General features: G+C 35.8%; 1 protein-coding gene across 1 annotated transcript in view; it reads right to left on the bottom strand.

The window, feature by feature from the left end:
• ARAP2 (ArfGAP with RhoGAP domain, ankyrin repeat and PH domain 2) overlaps positions 1-10,312 on the bottom strand; it is a 123,694-nt gene that overhangs the window by 71,290 nt on the left and 42,092 nt on the right. The window lies entirely within an intron of this gene.

Here is a 10,312-nt window from a genome sequence, read left to right as displayed (position 1 = left end):
ATTCAAGAATCAAACATGTATAGAACAACTGAATCAGCATAGTCCAAAAATCCAAGGCCAGTAATACACATTTTGGCCACAACATGCAAGCTTCTTCTAATTCATCAATGGATAAATAAACCCACACTACATTTTCTCCAAACACTACGCTTCTAATTGCTAGAATGACCTTACTTGATTGTTAGTAGGAGAAAAAATGTGCACTGTAACTATTAATAAAGAAAAAAAAAAAGGTTAAACAACAGATTGCATTAAAACGTGGATCCAAAACTATGAAAGTATCTAGCGTAAATGATGTTTTAGTGACTAAATTATGTTTATACATCTAAATTCTTCTCATTAACAGCAGTTTTGCCTGCTTTTAAACAGACTGTTTTAACAAAAATAAAATATATTATGTATAAAATTGTTCTTAATCCTTTGGTTGCTCATGCTTCTGATGTATTACATGAACTAAACCTGTCAAACACACCTTTGGAAAAAAGTCCTAAGCTAAAATAGAGAAAGGATTATCTGTGACTCAATTATTAGAATTGCTAAGCATTTTTGCCTTAAACCAAGAAAAATAATTTCACCACCACCACATGGAACAACGTACTTAAAATAAAAATCAATCTTACATTAACACAGTTGGGAAATAAAATGTTCAGTGAACTCTTGTAAGGTTTTCTCAAACGCACGCATTTTGGAAACACTGATAGGCACATATGTTATTTCTGATCTATTTGGAACACCATCAGTATCTCCTTCTTAAACTTATTTAGATGTTCACCTAATGGTAGTCACTTTCACAAGTTTAATTTCTGGAAATATTAGCATACTTCTTGGAAACAGTAACTGCATCAGAAACAAAAACAAACTACATCACCCAAGCAAAAAGCCAAATCCACATATCTTACCATCCACAAGCTGTTCACTAAGTTACCTCCCACATAACAAGTAATTGGGTATGGGCTAATAAAATACGAGCACTGTAGGGGAAAAGCTTCAGTTACCTGCCTGTGCAGATGGGATTTTCTAGTAAATACATATTTAAACTTGCATCACTGACAAGTTGCTCTTCGTAAGATTTTCAAATTTTGTGAACATTAAAGCTCACATGGAGGAGATACTTCACAAAACTCTTTTCACTTCATTCTCCTATTTCAGGTATGAGCAAATAAAAATATCGTTTTAGCCATGATAGATAAGGCTATATCTGACATAAAACACACATATGAGTCTACGCACAAGTGGAGGTACTAATTACATCACATTAGGGTAACAAAGAGCATTGAAGAGAATTATGCCCCGAAAGGCATTATAGTGTTCATTTTAAGCCAAGATTTTTAAAATGCCGTAATTTCCACTAATTAAACATAGTGTGGGATAAGTCAGCTAATGTTTCCTTGCCAGACTTATTAAGTTTGGGGTTTTTTTTACCTTTCATTACCTTTGACAGTAACAATGTGGAACCCAGGTGTGCATTTCAGCACAAACCTTTGTAAAAAGTAATAACTTTTCAACAAGTATCCTGGCTTAGCCACTCTTCATATAATACGTTTTTTTTTTATATTTCTACTTTTCTTCTACCCTCATATCCTGTAACACAGACATTTTTATTCTCCCCCCTCATCTTCAGCCCCCACCCCATTTTCCTATAAATCAATGGTTTTCATACTGACACATCTGCCTTAGAAGAGAGTAGAGAGTTCTGCGAAGCCTACACAGTCCCTAATTCATCCTCAAAGATCAGTTCTATGGGAAAGCAGTGGGTGGAATAATCTCTTTTTGAGTATGAACTTGACAGCATGCTCTGTAGCAGTGAAGCATTCTTAAAATCAGACATCACCAGTGAGAAAAACAAGCATGAAACACAAGGTAAAAAAAGCATTGAGGATAGAAAAAATACTAAATTTTTATTTCTATTAGCAGCAGTGTCTAAAATAAAATGAGCAAAACGAAAAAAATAACCTTTAACTTTCTAGAATGAAATGGCTTGCACTTCTGAGATGTAAATTGGATGCAGGTTTCATTTGCTGGTTTCAGTTATTTCAAATAATTGGTCTTAAGAAGTCCTGATGTTTAAAGGACAGGTAACGAGACTATACTTGTACCTGAACAACAGTGCAATGCATTCTTTGTTTATTAAATAACAGCTGAATGACTGCCAGAAACCATGGTTAATAGGAGTTCAATATACTCTTAGTTCCAGATTAGAGTTTACTGAAGGTAAATGATGAGTAATGAAGACGACTGAAATAATAACTACCATATTGAGCCAGATCAAAAGTTCACCTAGTACAGTAGCTTCCCTTTAAGCACTTGCTTCTGGCAGCTGTCATAAAAAGAACATAAATAAGAAAAGGTACATTCTCATCTTCCCAAATAAGCTTCCAGTAACCTAAGGAATTCCAGCTCGGAAAGTCCCTGAACAAATAGTTGCAGCCAAGCCATCATATTTACTAGCCATTGACAGCCACATCCTCAAGGAATTAAAACAAATTCATGCTCTGAGGCCTCCACAGCATCCTACTTCATAAATTTCCCAAATACTGACTGAGCAAAAAAGTAGTTCGTTTTGTGCATGTAGGTTGTTTTTTTTCCTGATAACTGAGAATTTCATTACATGATGTTAGACAAAAGAAACGGTAACTAAACTTTATCCATCTACACATTCCATACCATTCCTTCTTCAGAATGTCTATCCTATATTCCCTTCAGTCTCTTCTTTTTTATGCCTTCAAACAGCTAGCTGCGCCCACTTTCCTTGGAGCAAAAAGGGAGCAGGCTGAATGGAAGCACCCTGCAGGCTGCAGATCACACACATTTATGTCTGTGGAGACAGACACCAAACTTCGTTGTACTGAACTTAAGAAAGCACTCTAGAAATGGAATGCATTAATTTGAAAGTCTTTACCTTTAGCTAGAGCACCAACCCTCCAAAATTTGCACATGTACCCAGTGTATGAACAATCCCACTGAAGAGAGGATAACTATTACCATGGTTTAAATTCAGCAAGTGCATAAGAACTTACAGTACTGAATTTCAGTGTGAGGAATGTCAGAAAGGTTAAGAAATCAGAAGTGAGGAATATACTTTTCAGAACTGAAGGTGGTGGCAAATTAACCAATTTCATTGGTACATTAGCATGAAGTTATTTCCATAACGTTCCAAACAAACTCTTTACGGTAACTGTACAACACGTGGCATAAACCAGGCTTTGTGAGCGACAGGTACACTGGAATCTAATTTTCAAGGTTCAGAACGATACGCTTTCAGGAGTGCAGTCTTGTTCTCTCCTTCAGAAACAGAAGTGGGAATTGGTACAGGGAAGAAAGAAATGCTCCACTTCGAAAGATAAATTCATTCACTTCGAGTGCACAAGAGGACAATAGGGCCATTCAAGCACTATACAAAATGTACTGACAGCAAGACCGAGCAGTACCCTTTCAGAATAAGAATTGTCTTCTACAGACTGAAAGCTCATTGTTTCACATAGATTAAACTGTGTTAGACTTCCTGACAAACAGAAGTTTAAGAAGATTCAAAAATCCACAGAGAAAGCTAAGGGGTTTTGGTTTTTTAATATAGATATGTCTTAAATGTCTATACTATCTTCATGAATTTGAAGAAAGGTTGAAAAATGGGTTGACAGTAAGAGCCTTTTAAAAAAAAAAAACCAAACCAAATTCTTTACAGATATAATAATAGATCAAAAGTATTCACTAAACAGCACAGTTAACTGAAGGCTAAATATACTAATAGGAGAAAGTAATTAACTACGAGATGAGTACTGGCCTCCTAGTAAGTTGTTGTTCCTTCCTGAAGGAGGAATGATTATAGTGTGTGAGTCCTGTCATTATCACCCCTGTCTGAAAAAGACATAACCTATGAAAGCCTGTCACCTGTTTATAAACTGTGAAATTACATAACTTCTTTTTTTTAAACATACCTTTAATGTGTATCTATAAAGTGCATATAGTGTACAAAATCGCTTTTTCTGTTATCTATTATCTTTTCATAGGCAAAAGCTACCCTGAGACAGGCTTTGCTAGCCTTTCTTTGATTCTATTCTGGATGAAATTCAAGGAGCTTCAGAATTAGTGTCATACCTTTTCTAATATATCACCACTGTTTTACAGACACAGAAATAAACACCAAGGCTAAGGAAAACTTAAGTACATGTATGAATAAAATCATGTAGCTACATCTAAACAAATCTAATCTTCAAACTTGCTGAACACACAACTTCTAGTATGTTGTCTTAAAAAAAAAAAACAGGCCTAGGCATCTTTCTCTATGGAATTCTTAAAGAAATCTGTAATCAGAGGTTGAAGCTTATGGCTCTCATTTAATGAACAGACCTTCTCTACAAAACTACTCTTCTCCCTGGAAAGTATAATACTTTTTCATTCTTTTTTTATTTTTTCCCTTCCACTCAGTTTTGCACTAGTAACACTTGGGCTGGCATTCTTGTTGGTTGAGTCAAACCAAAATTCATCTGAACACAGGAGGTCTAGAGCTGCTGCCTGTCTTCCTCAGCTTTTACTGTTTTAGCAGTTATAATCATGTCTTTGGATGCGCTGTCTTTTATGAATCTAACATTACTTCCACAATATATAAAGTTGATTTAAAAAAAAAAAAAACAAACAACTTGCCTTAGGAAAACATCTCGGAAACAACCAACAAAAAACCCAACCACAATTATAAGTTTACCCTTACCCCTCACATAAAAATTCTTGGAAACAAATCCCAAGTTTTATTTTAAAGGTTAACTAACTCTATTATTTTCACATTAGAAACATCAGTCCATATTTTTATCTTATTGTTTTGCTGGAGGACTAGGGGATTACAGCAACGGCAGAGAAAAAGGAAAATTGTGACAATTAGACTAAGACATTTCTGAAAGATCTGAGAATTCCCTTAACAATTTAACATGATTTAGACTTTTCCTTCATCCTAGCCCCATGGCATTTGATTCCCTTCAAACAACCAAATTATTCCAGAGAGATTAAAAGCCAGTAACTAGAATCCTTCAGATAAAGCAATCATAGTTTCTCTCCTCTCCTCCATAATTGGGAGGTATATTTCAGCCTTTTCAGCTAGTAAGAAAGGCTAATTTCTGCAACAGAAAGATGGGAAAAATTTGTTTCCATGTTAATGAAAAATTAAGACATATTTATGTATTAGAGATTCAGAAACAGTGACTAGTAATGCAGAAATTGCTTTGATGATATTAATTCTTCTCCATAAGTTTATATTGATTTCCTCTCCTTTAAAACTATACTTAGCCTCCCCATTTACCTTTCATCAGGCTTTTCAAATCTTTAGAGACTTATGTCCCTCATCACAGCCTAAAATCTTTTAATACAGATTTTAAGTGATAGTTACATATCATGGATTGGAATAAAAAGCACCACGAGTAAAGACATATGTACTCTCTCTTACAGTCTTCCTAATGAGGTCTCAAAATGAAACCGCAGTGAAGCATATAGTATATAATTACACACACCAAAAAATGATGTTAAAAGAACATTAAGTTTGCCAACTCAAGCCCTGATGAGCAAGGAGATGCTAGAATTCAAGTTGTCTGTCCGTGTTAACTCTGTAGCTTCTTGCTTATCTGTTATGATACGTGAGGTAGTCACATCATCAATTTTAGGTTCTTTACTTAGCTAAGCAAAATTCCCGTGTCCCATAATAGAACCACTTGAAAATGATTCGAGCTAGTATGGCAAAACATTTTGTAATGACAACCTGACATCCATAATTTTGGAGGTTAAAAAGAAGGAAAAGATCAAAAGTTTAGAAGGGCCACTTAGATTAGCTCTAGTCTGTGCTATGCAGTAGGCTTGTTTGCAGTGGAGTGTATTGGATGTTACTGGAACACATCCCTCTCCACATCACTCCAAATCATTACATTATAAAGAAATCTAGTATGTGTACTTTGAGATGTGTTGGCTTTCTTCATAGAGCCATAAAAAGTGGGGACAACTAAGAGATTTGTTTCAAAAATGCATTCCTGACCAACACTCTAAGGCAGTTACAACCTTAGATGTTACTTTTCATGTAAGTTACAAATCTCTCTATTCACTTACTACAGAAGTAATTCAGAATCCTCACTTCAGCAGCTACGTGTGTATATTTTGCAGTATCAATACAATTTTAAATCACTTGATTATGCACCATCAGGCTCATGCCTTGCTTGTTGTATGGGATGGATCTAGGACACATGAAGATGAAAGGCCCCTTCCTATATAGGCTGCAAAATACAAAAAAAAGGAGGATAGCATAATTAAAGTGACTGAATACTATCCTGGAGAGTTAGCTCTTATCTTTGCCTTTTCTATTCAGTGTAAATCAAAAGCCTTAGCATACAGTCATTTCACTGTACATTTTTCATTTCCTAGTACCTGACTTTATGCTCTAGGGTTTGATTTGCGGAAGTGCTGAGCAACTGGAACTTCAGCTGAGACCTATGAAAGCAGTATTTTCAGCAGGTATAGTTTGACAGAAAACTATTCCCTCCCAACCCCCTCACAAAACACAGAAAATAGAGAATGCAAAATATATGGATATTTGAATCATGCATTCTGTTTCTCAGAACTGTGTGGTAATATGGAGGAGGCAATCATGTTCCTTTACCTAACAGGAACTGATGAAAAATAAATTAATCATTGCTCCTCAAATAGCCAAATACAGCAATTACTGATCATTTCCTCACAGAACCTTTACTGGTGAAGGATTCTTTCTGGAAGGTACTTTTCAACAGTGTGCAAAAAAAAAAAAAAAAAGGCACAGGTTACCCCATGAAAAGAAATTAAAATTATGAAACAGTTATTAAGTAAACAATGCACTGAATGAGGTAGTGATCCTGTGGAAGAAAATAGCATATTATAGTATCTACTGCACAATATTAAATTGTATAGATTTAACTGGATGAAATTAAAGTTTTAGAAATAAGCCCAGTTCTCCCATGTTTAGAGTTGGCGCACAAATCCCTACCTAACCCCAAGTAAGTTTTTACTCTAGATAGATGCTTGGCTTCAATCAAATTCAACATAATAGCTGCCACCGAATACCTCGGGTCTTAACAAGATTTAAGGAACCTAAGTCAGAGCAGAGGACATGGACGCTAACTTTCTCCACTCCTTTCCTCTCCAGTCCCAGAAGGAAAGGCTTTAGTGTATGGTCACAGTGAATTAAGACAAGATTATACAATCTGGAAAGAGATGTTCAAAGACAACAGCTACGAACAAATACATAAATACATAAATTAAAAGTTTCAATTTCTTAGTCCTCAAAAACAGAGCAAGAAGATGACAACAGAGAGGAGAGGAAAAGTTATAATTCAAAATATTCACAAGTTTCTCACTTGTGCAGAAACATACTGAAAGGGAAAAAAAAAATCCATGCTGCAACCATGTCTTGCCATTACAAATAATTTGTATGCATGTCATTTAGTGATGGACCAATAACCTTTTTGTTATTTCTGAAACAATTTGTGTGAGCTGTTGCATCAATGTAAGGAACTGAATTCTACATAAACTTGCACATTTTAACACAAAGCAATTTAAAGCTATTACTGGAAAGTAGAGTTCATGACTTCAGGGTATGATAGTCATTTGCATTGCTGCTTTAGAAAAATACTGAAAGGACGGAATTCTTCCAACTATTCTACAATTCACAGTTCAGCTGAGGTACAGAAAGTGTGATTCAGACCATACGCCAGTCTGCATGCACATGCTTTCTTTTCCTTGTCACTCAACATCCTAGGAAAGCAACAGTCCCACATCTGAGGCACACAAGACAGAACCAAGCATCAAAAGCAAGCCGGTAACACTGCGTACAAAACCTGTCTTGCTATCTTCCCAGATACCCTGACAGATATCAAGCAAGAGAGACAAAACTGCTCTCTTTGTTGCCAACTCCACCCCCCCATGTGAAAGACTAATGCAGACAAAGCTCCAATTTGAACAATTACGGTAACTCCCTTCCAGCAGGGCTCCTCCGCGGCATGGAGCTCATTCAGAAATCATGATCTTATTAGCTAGAGAGGCTAAAGCAACCGCAGCCTGCCTGGGGTACGATCTTTACTTTTGCTGCTTCATGAAACATCATGAGATGACATAAAGATAGTGCAGCTAAATAAACACAAACAAAATTCAAACCCTGTCATGAGCAAGTACAGCCCATACTCAAGGCTTTCACCTTTACTCTTATTCCAATGGCCATTTATAACATTGCCTGATATTGAAAGAGACAATCATGTTCCTTAAGATACATAACTCACAACACATGGAAATTCATTCCATTTCAGAGTTAATTTCTTGCTACTCGCTTCACACATTTTTAACTCCAAAGGGATGCCAGTTTAACATATGCAAAACCTATCATTACCTGGAAATTCCTCAATTTTCCCCTCTTTCATTGTTTGACCCCTTCCACCTATGATTTTTTTTTCCCCCATTTAGCTGAAACAGGTATCCCTATAGCCACCATCTCAAACTGACCCATAGTTTTAAACACTTCCCCTGTAATGAACATCCAGAGCATCTGTTGTTCATACAAGGACATTTTTAAACATAGCTATTAATATTTTAAGTAGCCATCTAGACACTTCTTTGGAAGTACTTCACAACTGGAAACCTTCTTGGAAGATTTATGAAGACCGTTCTCTGGAGACAAGGAGGATCTGTGTATTTTATAAGTACCATGTACAATTATGGTTTTCTGAATTCACATCTTTATCATTTTCTTGCTGAAGCTTTACGTACACACCGAAGATTGTGTTATGTATTCATAGTCCAGACAAACCGCTAACAAAGTGTTTGAACTCCTAGAGGAAGGACAGATTGTGAACGTTTTTGTGATATGTTAAAATCCAGAACAGTGGTCATGCAAAATTAATGAACCTCTTTATAGACCTTTTTGTACAGTTGTCACTGCAAAATAGAGTAAACTGGTATGATCCACCCCAGCCCCACCCCACCCCAGCAAAGATCCCCTAATGAACCAAGAAAATCTCCAAGTAATGGAGTTCCTGCTTTCCTCCAAATTCACCTGTGGAGATAAACAAATCGACCAGTAAGAAGTATTGTTGACCAAGCACAATGCTTTTACTTATTGACTGCAAACAGAAAGGTGCTAAAACAATTAGTCCTCACTGTACATATAAAAACTTATTTTATTTACCACTTCCTACTTTAGTAAAATAAAATTCAATTCTGTGACATCATATTTCACAAGTAAAAATAATTCATAATTTCTCTTTCAAGAAGTATTAGCAAAAGTAACATTTCCTGATGGAGAAAGTTTTCCAAAGCTTTTTTTACTCATTAATCTAATCTCCAAGTAATCTGCAAAGTTCAAAATATTTACAAGACAATTAATTTTTAAAAAATATTAAAAAAAAATTCAACACTTTAAAAAGTGCCATTCAAGTAGGATTAACTATGATGGAAATTTTGAAATCTTAAAAAAGAAAAGTATTTATGGCTTTCCAAATACCCTAAATTCCAAATGTACCCCATTTTATCATAACTGGATCACTAGGGGATTTCTCTGCTGATGTTAATAAAATTAACAGTTCAGATTTCTGATCCTACCAAACTGAATGGCCCTTCTGAGATGATGCAAATTGCAACAAAACACACAAAACCCCCTTAATTAGGAGTATTTTAGTGAAATATGGAAAGCTCTGGATTGCACTAACAGTACTTTTTCCAGCTAGGGAGATTTTAGACACCTGCTGCTCACAGAACCATGAAGAGAAAAGCTGCATTTTAACAAGTGACATTATGATCTTTAAGAGAAAAAAAATACGCTAAGGGAACTACAGACCCACACAAGAGCTTTGGGCCAGATGGTATAAATTCTCATCTGTTTAAGAAACATTCACCCTAGCAGAAAGGAGACATTAAATCCCATCAAATTTCAGATTTGCTTAAAATTTGAAACTCAGAAACTTTTGAAATATCTGAACCAAAATAGAAAACAAATTTTCTTCTTATGGAAGCTATAAATACATGTTTAGTAGAAGAACTATATTTTGAATGTGTGCATGCATGAACATACACTTTGAAGAACATGCCTTAGACTCCACGGAGGTGCATTTTCTAGAAGCCAGTGTAAAGCAGCAACTTCCCACTGACGCCTAGAATCAGAAACCTAAGGAGACCAAACTACAACTTGTGAATTCTTCCTACTTCTGTAATATTTATTCTAGAACATTGAAGGGACAGCAGCACCAACAGTTTTGTCACACATTCTTTTGTGCGTGGACCAAGAGAGGGCTGATGCCATGACAACAGCAACACTGCACAGTCT

This window comes from Pygoscelis adeliae, unplaced genomic scaffold, assembly GCF_000699105.1.
Source record: "Pygoscelis adeliae isolate BGI_AS28 unplaced genomic scaffold, ASM69910v1 Scaffold133, whole genome shotgun sequence".
Taxonomy (NCBI): Eukaryota; Metazoa; Chordata; class Aves; order Sphenisciformes; family Spheniscidae; genus Pygoscelis; species Pygoscelis adeliae.
This window is presented reverse-complemented; position numbering and strand designations above follow the sequence as displayed.